The sequence below is a fragment of the Pristiophorus japonicus genome, chromosome 2 (assembly GCF_044704955.1).
Source record: "Pristiophorus japonicus isolate sPriJap1 chromosome 2, sPriJap1.hap1, whole genome shotgun sequence".
NCBI classification, from domain to species: Eukaryota; Metazoa; Chordata; class Chondrichthyes; family Pristiophoridae; genus Pristiophorus; species Pristiophorus japonicus.
The window spans coordinates 165,032,590-165,051,685 of NC_091978.1; positions in this window are offsets into that span (position 1 = coordinate 165,032,590).

A 19,096-nucleotide genomic window follows, 5' to 3' on the forward strand; every position below is an offset into this window, starting at 1 on the left:
GCTGTTAGCTGCTCTGTGAGTTCTGAAACTTCCCTAGCTCTAGTCTCAGCCTCTTCTCCGAACTTTTGAATCCCCACCATTAGACACCGTGGGTTCAATTTTGCCCAAAGCATTTTTTTGGCGTACTTGAAGAGTTACAGACGAGTTTTGGGGCCAAAGTACGGCAAATAAAAAAATTCTAAGTTTCCCTGTTGGATTTCTTCATTTTGGCGAGGCATAACCCGACCTTTAGTTTTGGAGGTGGAGCCTTGATCTGCACCAAAAAGATCGGGCTGGCATGGTAACCAGAGACACAATGCGAGCTGAGGCTGCAAAGTGAAGCATACAGCCAGCTCCCAACACATTAAAAGAATTGAAAAATACACAGCAGCAACTTACCTCCAACCCCGCCCAAAGGTCCCCATTCTCCCGGTGCGGTCCGACCGGTCCCACTCTCGGTCCCCGGGACACATATATCTCTCTTTCTCTCTCTCTATCGCTCTCCCCTTCCCTCTCTCTCTCTCTCCCTCTCTCTCTTCCCCCCTCTCTCTCTCTCTCTCTCTCCCTCTCTCTCTCTCTCTCCCCCCCTCTCTCTCTCTCTCCTCCACCTTCTCTCTCTCCCCCCTCTCTCTCTCTCTCTCCCCCCCTCTCTCTCCCCACTCTCTAAGCGGAAAAAGACAGAAATTTGATCGATAAGGGAATATTGGGTTAGACTTTCTATAAGTTTTGCATCGCTACCGCCCACTTGCCATCCATTTTAATGCTGAGATGAGCTATAACGCCCAGATATAGCCCATTTAGCAAAAAAATGGAAACTTACGGCCATTTATCACTAACTTGTCGCCCAGCGTTATGTTTGGCATATAATTAACACCAAGAATTAATAATACCGGCCGACCATTTTATTTTGCCGTAAAGTCAGCAAAATGGAAACTAACGACCATAATATTGCCGAGCATTACTTTCGGCATCTCACCCACATATCGCTGAAAATATCGCTTGCTAAAACAAACGCTGAAAAAAAGCTGCTCTCACCTGACCTTAACCCAACGGTATGGATGCCATTTTGTAAATCGCTGGAGTTTTCATATAAAAGGTTGCTTCAACTTCTGGGGAGTTTTGATATAATCTGATGTTTTTTTAAGATGATTTGAAAATCTTCACAAACATCTTATCATACTGTGGACGAATTGAATTTATTTTAGGTGTTTTAGTAGGTAAATTTATTGTTTGTGAACAATATATATAATACTGATTGTTATTTTAATGTGGCCTGCAATTTCTCAGCCTGTCTTGATGACTACGCACATGCTGCAGACTGGAGATGGCAGAAGGTATATTGAAGAGCATTATGTACCTAATCAAAGAGGTAGCAGACTGCTGAGGAGGACGAGAACTTATACCTGACAAACTTACAGGGAGAAGCGGTCTTACCTGAACTTGTCCGATAACAGGTGCCTTAGAAGACTGCGCTTTCGGAAAGAGGTTATCAGTGAGAGATGCCAGCTCATCAGATGTGATCTGCAGCCTATCAGGACCAACAGGACCACACTGTCCGTTGACGTCAAGGTAACTGCGGCACTTTCCTTCAATGCATCGGGTTCTTTTCAGGCCTCAGCTGGTGTCATTTGCGCTATATCTCAGCATGCCACACATTGCTGCATTCGACAGGTCACTGAAGCCCTGTACGCACGCAAGATGGACTTTATTAGCTTCCCTATGACCAGGGAGGCTCAGACTGAGAGGGCTCCAGTATTCTCCAGAAGAGCAAACTTCTCCAAGGTGCAGGGAGCAATAGACTGTAAGCACATCACCATGCGGCCACCTTTTCAGAATGCAGAAGTTTTTCGGAACCGAAAGGAATTCCACTCCCTGAATATGCAACTTGTTGACCACAAGCAAATTGTAATGGCAGTAAATGCCAAATTGTCAGACAGCATCCATGATGCTCACATCCTGCGTGAGAGCGTTGTATCTGACATGTTTACCAGTCAGCCACAAGGTCAATGCTGGATGCTTGGTGACAAAGGATATGGCCTCGCCACCTGGCTGATGATCCCCCTGCGTAACACTCAGACAGAAGCCGAGAAGCGATACAATGAAAGCCATATAGCCACATGCAATATCATCGAAAAGACCATTGGAGTGTGTGATATCTTCACAGAGCACAGCACACACAGCTTCCTTACATGCAGACTGCTCTCTCGGAACTCTCCGGAAAGCCTCTTCTGTTTAATGATTAACTATACAGTTGCAGTACACAATACGTCCACATCCACAGTGTGGAGCTACAATCATTACAAGCTTACAGACATTTCACTTCTCCCTCCTTAATGAAAAAGCCATCAGAACAAACATCATAAATAACTTTCATTTTTATACATACTTACAAATTTAACTTTACCACTTGTTTTCTGTTTCAAAGAGGATACCTTCGCTCTCGAACAGAACCTTCCAAACATGGTGTTGATTTCACACTCATTTGAGGCTCATGCTGAGGAACATTTTCCTCCATGGAATTTCCTTGATTTTCATTTGCACTCACTCTAACTTCAGGCTCTTTGTTTCCCTGACTTGGATTCAGACTTTCATTCTGATTCTCTGCTGGATTTGTTTCCAGTACATTGGATTTAGGATTTGCTACTGGTATATATTAAAACTATCTGAAAAGTCAAAAATAATTGAATCATTCCCACTTTCAAATTCTTCCATGTCTGTAGGTAAAATATGATCAATATGGACAAACCTAACCTGTCCATTATCAAACATCTTGACCAAATATGTGTGAGGACAACATATCTTCACCACTCTTCCGGGTAACCACTTTAACCATTTATGGTGATGGTTCTTCACTCTCACCTTCTGGTTTATCACTTGGTCACGTTTGGTTGCTCTACCAATCTCTTCAGCTGTGACTGGCAGTTCATCAATGTATGAAAAATAAAACACTTCTTCCCTATCAGGTGTAATTTGTGATGGGGAAGACAATCTAGACATTGCATCAGCATTACTGTGATCAGCTGATCGTCTGTATTCAATATCATATGTATATGCTGACAAAATCAAGGCCCAGCTCTGCATTCGGACCGCAGTTAATGTTGGAACTGGAGACTTTGGATGGAGGATTGCTGTTAGGGGCTTATGGTCCATAACAATGGTAAATTTACGACCATACAAGTATTTGTGAAACTTCTTGACCCCAAAAATTAATGCCAAAGCTTCACTTTCAATTTGAGCATAATTTCTCTCACAGGCAATGAGAGTGCGTGAAGCAAAAGCAATTAGTCTCTCCTCCCCACTTCTTAATACATGAGAGATTACTGCCCCAACTCCATACGGAGAGGCATCACATGCTAGTTTAATCTCCTTAGATATGTCATAGTGAACTAACATAGTGCTCTCTACCAATTTGTTTTTACACTCCTTGAATGCTGTATTGCATTCTTTTGACCACTGCCACTGGACCTGTTTTTTCAAAAGTTCATTCAGTGGATGTAATACTGTAGCCAAATTTGGTAGGAACTTCCCATAATAGTTCAAAAGACCCAAGAATGAACGACGTTCAGTGACATTCCTGGAAGTGGGTGCATTTCTAATTGCATCCAATTTTTCCATGGTTGGATGTAAACCATCTTTGTCTACTCTGTACCCTAAGTACTCCACTGAGTTTTTAAATAACTCACACTTACGAGCAGATACTCGTACTCTGTGCTTCTCTAGCCGTTTGAGAACTTCATTCAATATTTTATTATGAATTTGCCTATTTGGTGCTGAAATTAGTATGTCATCCAAATAACATACTACTCCTTCAATACCTTGCATCACCCCTTGGAATATGGCAGGGGCGGAAGACACTCCAAATGGTAGCCTATTAAACTGATATAGGCCTAGATGAGTATTTATAGTCAAACATGACTTGGACTCCTCATCTAGTTCAAGCTGTAATTAGGCATTGTAAGATCCAGTTTTGAGAAGATCTGAGCACCTGTCAGTGTTATGAACAAATCTTCTATATTCGGCAATGTATTGGGGACATTACCCTCTAGAACCTGGTTTATGGTTACCTTATAATCACCACACAATCTTATCTAACCATCGGACTTAGGTACAACAACAATGGGTGTAGCACAATTACATCGATCTATCTTACAAATAATGTTCTCAGTCTCGAGTCTTTTGAATTCTTGCTCAACTTTCTCGAGTGCATATGGTACAGAACGTGACTTGTAATAAACCAATCTAGCATCCTTCTGTACCCTGACACTCGCCTTGAAGCCTTGGATCGACTGCCCATTTCACAGAACACCTTCGGATACTGCTTGATAACCTCATCCGTTGACGAAACTCTCGCTTCCACACAGAAAATCTTACTCCAGTCCAGCTTCAGTAAGCTCAACCAATTTCTTCCTCGTAAAGCAGTCTTGTCTCCCTTCACTACTATTAGCGGCAAGTTCTGAAATTGATCTTTATATTTCACCGGTATGGTGATACGGCCTTCTACAGGAATTTTCTCTCCCGAGTAGCCTCGCAGCTCTATCTTGGATTTCTCCAGTTGGAAATCACGCAATTTGTCGCGGTACAGTGACTCCGGTACTACACTCATGGAGGCACCCATGTCAATTTCCATTGGTATCTTGAATCCCGCAACATCTATGTGGATTTTGATGCTTTCCGAATCGTTGTCCGTTAAACTCGTGCTCCTGATGACGTGTAACTCTAACATCTCCTGTTGTTGTTCTTCCATGCTATGAAGTTTCTTTGGATTTCTACTCATAGCTTTGAACACTGGACTCATAGCTTTAAAAGCTGATTTACCCTTCAGTCGGCATGCCTTCGCAAGATGCCCAGTCTTACTGTAGAAGAAACACTCTACCTTCACGTATGGACAACTTTTAGCAATGTGTTGTCCCAGGCATCTATAGCATGACTTCGATGCTCTGGGAGAATTTCCAGTTTCTGAGACTTTCGGCCATGGCCGTCTTTTACTTTGAACCTGCAGATGATTTAACTCGGTTGACTGACGACCGTAATTATTATTTAATTCTCGGGAATATTGTTCGACCATGCTCATCGGCCTCGCTTCTGACAAGCAATCTCAAAAGTTAAGTCATCTGTCGTCAATAACTTCCTTCTGATCGCATCATTTTTCACTCCACAAACAAAATGATCCCGTAATGCTCGGTTTTGAAAGTTTCCAAAATTACTGTGCATCGATAGCTTTTTTAATGCTATGATGTAATCACTGATATGTTCATCAGACTTTTGATTCCGAATCCCGAAACGATAGCTTTCAGCAATTTCTAACGGTATGGGTTATAGTGCTGCTTCAGCTTTGTTAAAATCTCTTTAAGCGTTGTGTCCTTTGGCTCGTCAGGCACAAGCAGATTTACAAGGGTTTCGTATAATGCCGGACCTGCCACTGATAAGAAGATCACTTTCTTACGTTCCAACACAGCCTGGTTCTGGACTGCATTGTCTGGAACTTCGATTATGTTATTTGCAGTGAAATACATTTCTAGCCGATCCACATATGCTTTGAAATGTTCCCGGTCATGTCTATATTCACCCAAATATCCGATTACACCTGCCATTTTAAATCTCTTGCTGTTCACACCATGTGCTGTATTTTTACCTCGGATTTTGTAGCTTTTTTTTCCAAAGACAGAAACTTCCAAAGTCTTCTGTTGGCTGGCTGAATCCTTCCCCAACAAAATTTAAGCTTTAAACATCCGAAAAATCCCATCCTCGTCGCCAAATGTGATATCTTCACAGAGCACAGCACACACAGCTTCCTTACATGCAGGCTGCTCTCTCGGAACTCTCTGGAAAGCCTGTTCTGTTTAATGATTAACTATACAGTTGCAGTACACAATACATCCACATCCACAGTGTGGAGCTACAAGCATTACAAGCTTACCGACATTACAGAGTGCTTAATCAGCGCTTTAGATGCCTGGACCACTCAGGAGGTGAGCTACAATTACACCCTGAGCAGCTAGCTCAATTCATAGTGGTGTGTTGCATGCTGCACAACTTGGCTATCAGGAGGGGACAAGAATTGCCAGAAGGGACTGACAGTCCACCTCAGGAGAGAGAGGAAGAGGAGGATGAGGAGGCGGATGATGACCTCGGGGCAGACAATCAGGCTGATGATGAAACCATGCCCCCGCCCCCTGTAGACCACAGGAAAGGGCCCGTGGTGGCTTCATAGCTGCAAGTCTCTTAAATCATCAGCAAGCTCATAAATGAGTGCTTTGCTTGAAATAACGTTGGTGGTATTTACAAACTGCAAGGCTACTGTGTCTGCAGCTCATACATGAATGGTGTGCATTACCTTGGTGACAGTTAAAGTTAAAGTTGATTCAAGTTACGTTGAATTATCCCCTTTCTTGTTAAGGAATCACCAGCGTTTAATGTTACAGCTATCTGAGAAAATGCGCAACAATGATAGTTAAATTAAAAAAAAATTCTCATAACATTTGTATCAATTCATAATTATAACTCTAAAAAACACCACACCCCACCCCACAACAAATTTATAAAAGTTATAACACTTATTACATTTTTAACATTTCCAATAACACTAATAACACAAATAACACAAATGCAAATACAAAAAGGTACCCCCTTGCCCCCTTCCCCCCAAACCTTCCAACATTTATTAATTAGCAACAAAAGCAAGAACACTATCACAAGTCCAACTCCTGTGGCCATGAACTTCCTTTTCCTCCCCACATCTTCTCCCCACCTCTTCCCCTTCCCCTTCCCCTCCCGACTCCAAGTCGCCTTGCCGCAGTGCTCCTCAGGTTCTGTTTCATTGGGGGGAATGACGGCAGATCCACTGGTTGTCCGGATGCCGGAAAGGATGTTCCCGAGGAGGAAATGTCCTCTGAGCCAGAAACAAGAGCTTCCTCCTGGCTCTCATGCGTCGTTGACAATGGGGATGCGGCACCTTGGGGTTCAGTGCCACATTCCAGGAACACTGGTAGCCCTCTGGCACCAGAGTTCCTGGCTATCACCTCCAGGGCCTCTGCCATCCGTGGCATGTACTAGGTCATGTTTGCGGATATTGTGGCCAACTGTTGGGATATGCCCCCCATTGTTTGGAGGACCTGCTGACCTATGTCAACACTCCTCCTGGACAAATATACCATGTCCCTGCTCAGATCTGCTGATCATGGAGCAGTCCTGTTGCGTCGAACCAACCTCCGCGGGGTCGGCGCCGGCATGGAGACACTTAGGGTGCCCTGCAGCAAAGTGCTTGGGCCCGCTACCTTCACGATGGAGGAGGACATGGCCGCAGGAGCACTAAATGTCATCGGTGTGCTTCATATGGAGCTTGTTGCTGCAAGCTCCTCCAACTCCTCACTGTTGTCAGTGGAGAGATCAACCTGCAGCTGAACGGGTGATGTTCGGGGTTCCTCAACACCAGAAGCATCATCCAACGCAGACGCCACTGCAGAAGCATCATCTTGCCTCAGTGCTGTTGGCAGTGACTGCGCTCTTGACTGAGCTACAAAACATAAATGAGGTGATTCAAACGCTGCATACAGCATATGCACAAGAACAGCACTACCGTAATCAAAATAATCACAGACATCACATTAATGAACAGAACCAAATTCTGCATTACAATAATTTTCATGAGCCCATAATTAATTACATAACACTTTCATCAATGATCTATCAGATATTGTACGGCTATGAGTGGGTGTCGCATCTATTGACTTTGTATCACGCAATGGTGTAAACTTTACTCACGTGGCATTACATCAGGTTCTGCTGCACGCATGGCCTACTGGGGGTGGCACCCCACAAGTGCCAATGCTCGCTCCTCAATGTCAGTCAGCTCACACATCACTGGTGGGCCGCCACACGTACGCCACTGCTCAGCCCTATTCTTCGGAAGCTCATTCTGCAAATGGTAACAACAGCATAACATGGCATAAGATCATTGCATAGGATCATTGCTAGGTACTGTCACAGATACTGATACAACATATAACCGACAGATGTTATAATTATTATCATTATCATCATTATTAACCTAAACATGTACACCATAAACATAAGATTTGAGTAAAACATTACCGGTCTAACTGCAATACATTAGATATGAATTTATTTATTCATTACACTTACAATTCCAATTATATAAATATATATAAATGTAAATAAATGTAATATTTACTCTGCCGGAGCCGACAAGGTCGTTCCAGCGCTTGCGGCACTGGTTGCCCTCACGCACCTCATGCGTCACCAACGAGACCACCTCAGCGATCTTAGCCCAAATCTTCTGGTAAACCTTTGGGGTGGGCTTCCCACTCCCATCCCGGGTCAATTGACCCCAACATGACTCCACCTCCTGCAGTAGGGCAGCATTTGCCTTGTCCGAGAATCTCCTCGCTCTTTTTCATCCTCCCATCTTCAATTCCTCTCCAACCTCACTGCCCTTACCAGCCTCTTCCACCTCCACATCGTGCTCTCTCACCTCCTCCATGCCTTCCATTTTTTTTATGACAGATGTTTCTGTCTCACGAAACTAAATAATGCTATTTTTATTATTACTCCTCATCAATATCGTTTCAAACTCCACAACAGCCAACCAAACCACAGACACCTACACAACAAAGCCGCACATGCTTTCTCTTCCTCTCTGATCTCTCTCTTTTTCTCTTCTTCTGCACATGCATTGGTGACCCCTGACCTCCTAAAATGTGGGAAAAGACCATTGCTATGTCTTTGCTACGGACACCGACATTTTACGACCATTTCACATCGCTCCCGCTAACACCCATTTTATAAAGTGGAAACTAGGGGGTTTGATAATGGGCGATAATCCAGCGATCTCAAAACTCATAATAAACGCCAACGCTGGAAATAACGTCTATTTTCGGGTGATCTGCACAATAATGGAAAATCTAGCCCAAAGGGTTATGGGGAGCGGGCAGGGAAGTGGAGCTGAGTCCATGACCAGATCAGCCATGATCATATTAAATGGCAGAGCAGGCTCAATGGGCCAAATGGCCTACTCCTGCTCTTTATTTCTTATGTTCTTATGAAATACAAACTGAGCATTGGTGAGCAGGTTACTGGTGAGTAAGTGTTGCTTGATAGCACTGTTGACGACACCTTCCATCACTTTGTTGATGATTGAGAGTAGACTGATGGGGCGATAATTGGCTGGTTTGGATTTGTCCTGCTTTTTGTGAACAGGACATACCTGGGCAGTTTTCTACATTTTCAGGTCGATGCCAGTGTCGTATCTGTACTGGAAGTTTGGCTGGAGGAGAAGCTATTTCTGGAGCACAAGTATTCAGCACATCATCCGGGATGTTGTCAGGGCCCATAGCCTTTGTTGTATCCAGTGCACTCAGCCATTTCTTGAAATCGCGTGAAGTGATTCGAATTGGCTGAAGGCTGGATTCTGCGATGGTAGCGACCTTCGCAGCAGGCCATTATGTATCATTCGCTCGGCACTTCTGGCTGAAGATGGTTGCAAATGCTTCAGCTTTGTCTTTTGCACTAGCGTGCTGGGCTCCGTCATCATTGAGGATGGGGATATTCATGGAGCCTCCTCCTCCCGTTAGTTGTTCAATTTTCCATCACCATTCATGATTGGATATGGCAGGACTGCAGAGCTTTGATCTGATCTGTTGTTTGTGGAATCACTTAGCTCTGTTTGTAACATGCTGCTTTTGCTGTTTAGCATGCATGCAATCCTGTGTTGCAGCTTCCCCAGATTGGCACCTAACTTTTAGGTACGCCTGGTGTTGCTCCTGGCATACTCTTCTGCACTCCTCATTGAACCAATGTTGGTCCCCTGGCTTGATGGTAATGTTAGAGTGAGGAATATGCCAGGCTATGAGGTTACAAATTCTGGTGGAATACAATTCTTCTGTTGCTACTTCTGACTCAGAGGCAAGGGTGCTACCAACTGAGCCACAGTGGCAGAAGGCTGCGCTTGTCCACAAAATCGTACCTCGGCCTCAATTGTTGTCCTCAGGGAAAATGCTCCATGACATTTATCACAATTTACACAGTCTTACCACTTTACAAACCATATGCAGACAAATTATTAAGAGGAAATTAATTTCAATGACAAGTATCATTTATTGCCTTAGTTGTTTTTTCTCTCTTTGGTTACAGCCGATGTCTTTGAGTTATTTCTTATTCTATTCACTTCGTTGACCAATCAGAGTTACTATGCCATACATTTTGCCAATAATTCCAAATTTATAATGTAGCTTGGAACATATAGTTTCTCTTTTAAAGCCTGCCTGCTATCGCATTAGCTTCTTTTTTATTGCTTCTCACCGATTTTTCTTTGCCAATTTTCTCACCTTCCTTTATCTGAAGTCATAGGCCCTTTGCTGGGATACAGTTCCCGGGGCACCTGTATAACCAGGGAATGGTACTGTATGCCATTGACAGTGAATGTTAGCAGTTATTCAACTGCAGAGGCACTGATCCTATCCTTACCTGGTATTCACTGAGGCACATTTCCAGCAGGAGTCAATTAGAAGTAGGAGCTCTAACCAGTGTTCTGCTCCCTAACCCAGGAGTGCGGAAGTTAACTCTAGTCCATTTACTATAGCCCAGGTGCAGACATCTTCAATTCTTAGAAGATGAAAATATAACATGGGTGGGTTTTAAATTAAATTTTTATAAGCAATTTTCTTTCAGAATAAAATATGCCATGGCAACTCAAGTAAACGATCAAAAATGTGCTCTAAGCAGAGGAATAAGAAGGATGTTAAAAATATGCAGACCCGGATGTTGCAATAGGAATAACATTGAGGCTATCTGTGCTCACCATTATTGAAGAGTAAATTGGACAGAAACTTCCAGAATCCAAACATGCGCAGCTAAATGCAGAAATCCGAATGCTCCACAGGCTTCGCTACGCCGGTACCTCACCAATAGACTCAGCATTAAAACACATGAATGGCGTGAAGTTGCTGTACTTATCCACCAGATACTCACTAAACATGGCAAAAAATCATTAGGGCTGGTGCATTCAGTTGGAAGTGAATTTGTAATGGAGTAATAAGCCTTAATTACTGTTGAATGGCCTCTCTGGCCTAAAAATCAACTTTTACAAGTGTGAATCTCATTCCTTCAGAATTTAATTATTGTTGGAGAATTAAAAAACATGTTTTTACTTTTCTTTCTGTCTTTTTTTATATCATTCTCTTAATCCCATCTTTTTTTCTCTCACTTTATTTTGGTTTCTGTGCATAATTGTACATTGAATTCAATATACTAAATTACACTTCCTAGTTTAGACTCTGCGGGGGGAGGTGATTTCACCCGGATATTTTAGGTGCTAAAAAGCCTCTGAGGTGGCCAAGATGGGGTCTTAAACTGAAATGCTGGCTTAACTTGCATTTAATGCAATACGCTATCTTGGTAAAGGAGTTGAAGATTGCGCTTGGAATGGCCACCCAGAGGATCATTAAGGAGCTGATTGCCACTTAAATTGACTGCGAGCGCTCATTAAGGAGGCAGTATGGCATTTTGGTGGTTAACATTTCAACTAATGCCCTCTCGTAACAGCGACCAGCTTATTGGGAGTAAACAAGTCATTGCAGTGGATTTCGAGAACTACTTAAAGGGAAATCTACTTTTAGGGATATCGCCTTCATCGCAAGAGGATTTGAGTATAGGAGCAGGGAGGTCTTACTGCAGTTGTACAGGGCCTTGGTGAGGCCACACCTTGAATATTGTTTACAGTTTTGGTCTCCTAATCTGAGGAAGGACATTCTTGCTATTGAGGGAGTGCAGCGAAGGTTCACCAGACTGATTCCCAGTATGGCAGAACTGACATATGAAAAGAGACTGGATTGACTAGGCTTATATTCACTGGAATTTAGAAGAATGAGAGGGGATCTCATAGAAACATATAAATTTCTGACGGGATTGGACAGGTTAGATGCAGGAAGAATGTTCCCGATGTTGGGGAAGTCTAGAACCAGGGGTCACAGTCTAACGATATGGGGTATGCCATTGAGGACCGAGATGAGGAAAAACGTCTTCACTCAGAGAATTGTGAACCTGTGGAATTCTCTACCACAGAAAGTTGTTGAGACCAGTTCGTTAGACATATTCAAAAGGGAGTTAGATATGGCCCTTACGGCTAAAGGAATCAAGGGGTATGGAGAGAAAGCAGGAATGAGGTACTGAAGTTGCATGATCAGCCATGATCATATTGAATGGTGGTGCAGGCTCGAAGGGCTGAATGGCCTACTCCTGCACCTATTTTCTATGTTTCTAAGTTGCTACTGTTCACTTGCTGCTGGAGGTTTCAAGAGGACTTTTGAAACACTTCGGGAGGCATTCTGGGATCCTTTGTTAAGACCTCACCAACACTCTATCAACATTTATTTAGGAAAATCGCTGAGGACTTCACCCAAAAAGAATAAGTGCTGTGTTACTCTACCTTGTTGGGCATCTTATTGGAGTAACCAGGAGAAAGGGAGTGCTTGGTCATCGGCATCTTGCTAGGGACCCCCTTGGTCTACAGGAGTAATGGGAGGAGGACATGAGACCAGGCAGAGCAGCACCAGCTGCTGGAGGAGAGGGACAGTAGGAATAGGAGGGATAGGAGGGTGAGGTGGACTCCTTCCCCTCCTTCAGGTACAGGACGTTTCTCTTCCTCTGGACCTCCTGCACCAGAACCTCCAGTATTGCGTCTGAGAACCTATGCATCCTCTCACTCAATCAATGAGCCATCCTGAAATGTGCTGCTGTGTAGACCCGCACACTCCCCACCTTCAGTGCCAGTGGGTGCATGAAGCACCCATATACCGCACCCCAAATATTTGTGTCCAATCAGCGCTTGAGTGATAAACCTGCAGGTGTTGGATTTAACATCTTCAGGCAAATTCAAATTATGGTAATAAACAATTAGGACCAAAATGCTATGCTAAAACCTACATTACAACAATGACAACACACCAAAAGTACTTAATTGGTTGAGACGTTCAGTGGTTATGAAAGGCGTTATGTCTTTCTTTTAAAACAAGACTTTCAACAGGCGTATCTTATTAGCACTGTGCCTATTTAGCGCCTGTTTTCACCAAAAGAAAACCCTGGATGGCACAATGAGGATTCTTCAATCTGAATGTTTGAAGAGACACGCTGTTGGTTGTCCTGCTCACACAGGTCCCAGATTCCATATAGATGACGGCACATTGTAAAGGATCTCTAGCAACCATAAATTGCTGCTCAAAAGCCTGTGAAATGTTTGTAGGCAGCTGTAAGCATAATGAATGGCGAGTGTGATTCCTTTGCCATTGACCGGAAAATTTGGGCTATTGCATTAAAAAGGAAAAAAACAACAAGTGATGCAATAAAAGAACTGGAGCTCAGCTCACTTTCAAGAGGAGCTAATCATAATCTCCTCAAAATGTCATGATCATTATAGTTTCAAGATATTGCACATTTTTAGTTCTCCTAATGTCAATGTCTGAATACTGTATCATTAATGTCTGCAATCCGGTGTTAGCAGTTCATATTACCACTGTTGCCTGAAACCTTAGCAAGCTTAGAGATACATTTTGAAAACCATTTTGTCCTTGAGACTTTTCTCATTTGCTGCTGATGTCAGCATCTGGTGACAGGGTCAATTGATCCTAATTATTCATCAGTCAGTGATCGGCCAATGCTCATTCTACTGTAAAATTGGATTATGCTTCATTTTTACATTTGTTGAATCCTCTGACATCAAGGCAGATCATAAACTAGCAACTGTCACCCTTCTTTTGCACAACTATGACCTTCCACATAAGTTAATAGTCTTCTGCACTACAATAGTTCACTGCCCTTGGTCCTCATTATCGAGCAAATGTAAAATAGATGTATGAGCAAAATTTACTAGCACTAATAGATCTGTTGCATTTCCCATGGTGAATTGGAGGTTACGGTGTTTTGGAGTCAGGTGGGAAGTGGGAGGGTGGGGGGGGGAGGCGGAAGAGGGGGCAGCGGTCATAGAAAAGGTATGACAAGATGTTTGTGCCATATGCTCAGAGACAATACATTATGTGATTTTTGATTGGCTGGTTCCCAATAAATGAAGTTCAGTCAGGATTTTCCGAGGAAATTTGAGACATTCAGGAATTTTTGTGAAATGGACACTTTATTTTATAATGAATGCATGTTAGATGCAATACTCTTCTTTATGGATAGGGAATTTTCCATGGTACTGCTTATGGATAACATGGGACAAAATGGTGATTTCCTCATCCACTGCAGGTAGTTCAAAAATAAATGTATTTCCTTCATATTTCACAATTACATCAACAAACAAATTTGTTCATGTAACATGCATGCAGTTATTACATAAATGAACAGCCGCTCGTATATAATTAGTTGTATTATTTTACTTGTCAATGTTCCCTCATATTAAGTTCAGTTTCTTCATGCTTCACTTTGCTGTGCTGCTTTTATACAAAAAATGGCCCTATCTTGAAAGAGGATTCACTTATCCTTATAATGGGCTCCCTGAGTTTAGTGCTATCATTCGTTTTCTATTGCCAGATGACGAGGAGAGACAGGTTTACAACCTGTGGTGCTGACAATATATGGCTCGATGTGGTTGGCCAGAACATACCTATGCACCCATATGTGAAAGTATAACATATGAATTGAGACAGAAGAGTGCTAGACTTAAGGTCATCTTAGATTTTCTTTAGAATTGCGTATATCACAACTTAGTCAATTTGAGTAGTATTTACAATGCTGGGGATTTTAACCTAATCATGATGGACAGGAGACGGTTGGCGGGGGGCAGTGGGGGTAGTTAAATCTTCAGATTCGGGAAACCTGTTGCCAACACGCCTGTTTGAACCATGTTGAGGTGCCCGGGTAACCCGCTCTGGAGAGGTGGGACGGTAATTATAATATTTAAATGAGGCTCCGATCCTGGTAGTTAGGCAACGATTTGAATGTACTGCCTCCTGGATGGATTTCCCAGGTTTGAGGAAACCCAATAACTAAAGGGACACAGGAGCTGCCAGATCCAGCAGACTTTTTAGAACACTGCTTGTGGGCCAGGAAGAGCAGGAGTGCTCCCCCCGGCCCTCCAAGAAAATCTTATGCCGTGATTGGCCAACACTCCTCCCCACCCACGAACCCCCCGCAACAATCCAACAATCTTTCCCAGTATCCGGGGACCGTTCCCAATGGTCCACGACTGTGTCCTTCTACTTTTGGCTTTCCCACCAATCTCGCTCCCCGCCTCCCTGTACATATCGGGGCCAATGAGTTTCAGTAGCCTTTGGTCGTTTGGTTCGATCATGGATTCATTTTCTGAGCATACGGCAGCAGTGGGGAGCTTCGTCCACTGTCAGTGCAGATCAGAAATATCGTCAGCAGCACACTCATGGTTGCTGTGCATAATTTCCCTTCAGAAATCTAATGTGAGTAGTGTTAACTCAGCCAATGTTGGCCAAAACATTGGCGTGGCTTCAACCACAGTTGGACTCTCATGCCGAGAATTTCATGTTCACCACAAATGTTGCCAGTGTCACCGGCAACTAGAGTTAACGGCCGCTGAAGATGGCTGCAGTGCAAAGGAAATAAATTTGTCTGGGGGGGCTGGAGATTGGTGGCACAGCGCTAACCGTTCATGAAACTCCTTAGTGGAGACCTCCAAGATGAAGTTTCCATCCTGAAGTGGTGTTCAAGCCTCTAGAAGCGAAGCTGTGGAGTTCGCAAGGTATTGTGCACAATGAATTCAAGAGGCAATGCACTCAGAACAAATAAAAATTAAAATGCAGATAAAATGTAGTTTTCAGCCCTTGCTGCCATTCAAAAAAACTTACAATAAAAAAAAATGTTCCAAAAGTGATTATTCAGCTCTTAAATGCTGAATTCATTTCTGAAATTCAAAAAATGGGAAACTGCTTTCGCACTAACACAAATGGCTCAGCAAGCCATGGAAGGGGCACCCAGGGTCTCACACGCAGCACTGCAGCTTTGTGCAGGGGGTCAACACTGCAAGAGCGGACCTTTACCCACAGGGGCCAGGAGACCCTCCAGATAAAATGATGTGGGAGTACATAACTGAGGCCGTCACTGCCAGCAGTGTTGCCCCCACCACCTCACTCCAGTACCCAAAGAAGCTTTATGACTTCAGACCACTGGTCAAGGTCGGTGAATGCATCTTCAAAAGCCGTCTCCTATCAACTGCATCACTAGGCTCACTCACTGCTCAATGCTTGACATCCACCCCCAATCATTCACCTGCAAACAATCTGTACCAATCACAAGGCACAACTCCCATTCCTAGCCTCACCTCACCCCCCTTGGAGGAGACGGTGCAATCCATTCTTGGCAGGGGCTAGGATAAAAAATGCTGGTATCCTCATACATTATTCTCCTTCTCGCTTGCACCTCTTGTTTTCCTGCCCTCCTGTCAGCATAACTCCACCCTTGTGCCTTCCTCATTTTAAACACCCAAGAAAGGCAGCCTGCTCAAATCACAGATCGATAGATTTTTAACCAATAAGGGAATTAAGGGTTATGGGGAGCGGGCGGGTAAGTGGAGCTGAGTCCACGGCCAGATCAGCCATGATCTTGTTGAGTGGCGGAGCAGGCTCGAGGGGCTAGATGGCCTACTCCTGTTCCTAATTCTTATGTTCTTATGTTATGTTTATGTGCTCAGCTAGTGGTTGACCAAGAAGAAGAAGAAGAGGAAGAAGTGGAAGAGGAAGAGGAAGAGGACGAAGATGAAGAAGAATACAAAGAAACACTGTCACTTGATTTCACACTCCCAGCCACCAGCTCCTCAAGGTCGACCAGCAAGGCAATTTGCAGTGTCCCATTGAAAGTCAGCAGCCTTCCACCAGCCATGCTGCAGCCACTGGTGTAGCACTGTGTCACATCAGTAGAATAGGCAAAGGCCCACAAAATACAGTCACTAAGAGAATGCATAAGGGTGATAAGTTGATTTCTTGATGACATATTGGATGAATAGATGTATAAAGTTGAATTGGAAGGTTTGCTTTGAGGTGGCTATTTATATCAGCATTGTGGCCAAGAGGACGCTGTGATGGTCAATAACAGAGGGAAGGTAGCCATCGGAATGGTACCATAGTGGTTAATTTACTGGACGAGTAATCCAGAGGTCTGGGCTAATGATCTGGTGCCGTGAGTTCAATTTCCACCACGGCAGCGGGGGAAATTAAATTCAGTTAATAAAATAAATTTGGAATTAAAAAGCTAGTGTCAGCAATTATGATGGAAATTAGGGAAGGAAACTGGCCGTCCTTATCTGGTCTGGCCTATATGTGACTTCTGACCCACAGCAATGTGGTTGACTCTTAACTGCCATCTGAAATGGCCCAGCAAGCCACTCAGTTGTAACAAACCGCACTAAAAAGTAATAATAAGAATAAAACCGGACAGACCACCCGGCATCGACCTAGGCACTGGCTACGGACACGAAAACCTAGCCCAGTTGACCCTGAAAAGTCCTCCTCACTAATACCTGTGGACTTGTGCTAAAATTGGGAGAGCTGTCCCACAGACTAGTCAAGCAACAGCCTGACATAGTCATACTCACAGAATCATACCTTTCAGCTAATGTCCCAAACTCCTCCATCACCATCCCTGGGGATGTCTTGTTCCACCGGAAGGGCAGACCCACCAGGGGTGGTGGCACAGTGGTCTACAGTCAGGAGGGAGTGGCCCTGGGAATCCTCAACATTGACACTGGACCGCATGAAGTCTAATGACTTCAGGTCAAGCATAGCCAAGGAAACCTGCTGATTACCACCTACCGCCCTCCCTCAGATAATTAATCAGTACTCCTCCATGTTGAACACAACTTGGTAGAAACACTGAGGATAGCAAGGGCACAGAATGTACTCTAGGTGGGGGATGGCAATGTCCATCACCAAGAGTGGGCCGGTAGCACCACAACTGACTGAGCTGGCCAATTCTTGAAGGTTATAACTGTCAGACTGGGCCTGTGGCAGGTGGTGAGAGAACCAACACGAGGAAAAAAACATACTTGACCTCCTCATCACCAACCTACCTGTCGCAGATACATCTGTCCATGACAGCATTGTAGCAGTGACCACCGCACAGTCCTTGTGGAGATTAAGTCCTGTCTTCACACTGAGGACAGCCTCCATCATGTTGTGTGGCACTACCATCGTGCTTAATGTGAGAGATTCAGAACAGATCTAGCAGCTCAAAACTCAGCATCCATGAGGCGCTGGTGGGCCATCAGCAGCAGAATTACATGCCACCACAATCTGACCAAGCATATCCCTCACTCTACCATTACCTTCAAGCCAGGGAACCAACCCTGGTTCAATGAAGAGTGCAGAAGAGCATGCCAGGAGCAGCACCAGGCATACCTAAAAATGAGGTGCCAACACAGGACTACATGCATGCTAAACAACAGAAGCAGCATGCTATAGACAGAGCTAAGCGATCTCACAATTAACGGATCAGATCAAAGCTCTGCAGACCTGCCACATCCTGTCATGAATGGCAGTGGACAATTAAACAATTAACGGGAGGAGGAGGCTCCATGAATATCCCCATCCTCAATGATGATGGAGCCCAGAACACGAGTGCAAAAGACAAGGCTGAAGCGTTTGCAACCATCTTCAGCCAGAGGTGCCAAGTGGATGATCCATATCAGATTCCTTTTGAGGTCCCCACCTTCATAGAAGCCAGTCTTCAGTCAATTTGATTCACTCCACGTGATATCAGAAAATGGCTGAGCGCACTGGATACAGCAACATTCTGGCTGTCATGTTGAAACCTTGCACTCCAGAACTAGCTGGGCCTCTAGCCAAGCTGTTCCAGTACAGCTACAACACTGGGATCTACCTGACAATGTGCAAATCTGCTCAGGTATTGTAGGGGGTGGTGTGTGGGGTCAGGTTCACCTCTGACTTTCTGAGCGGTTCGAATCGCTCCCACTCCCTGGGTTCTAGACTCTGGATTTATTTGGGGGATGTGATAAAGTGCAAGAGATAACTGGTTTAGTGCAAAAGAACTTTGGTTTTATTAAAGACAAGAACATAAAATGTCAAACTTATAATCACTCAAGTAAAGAACAGTACATCACACATTCAAAAGGGTTACAGTGAAT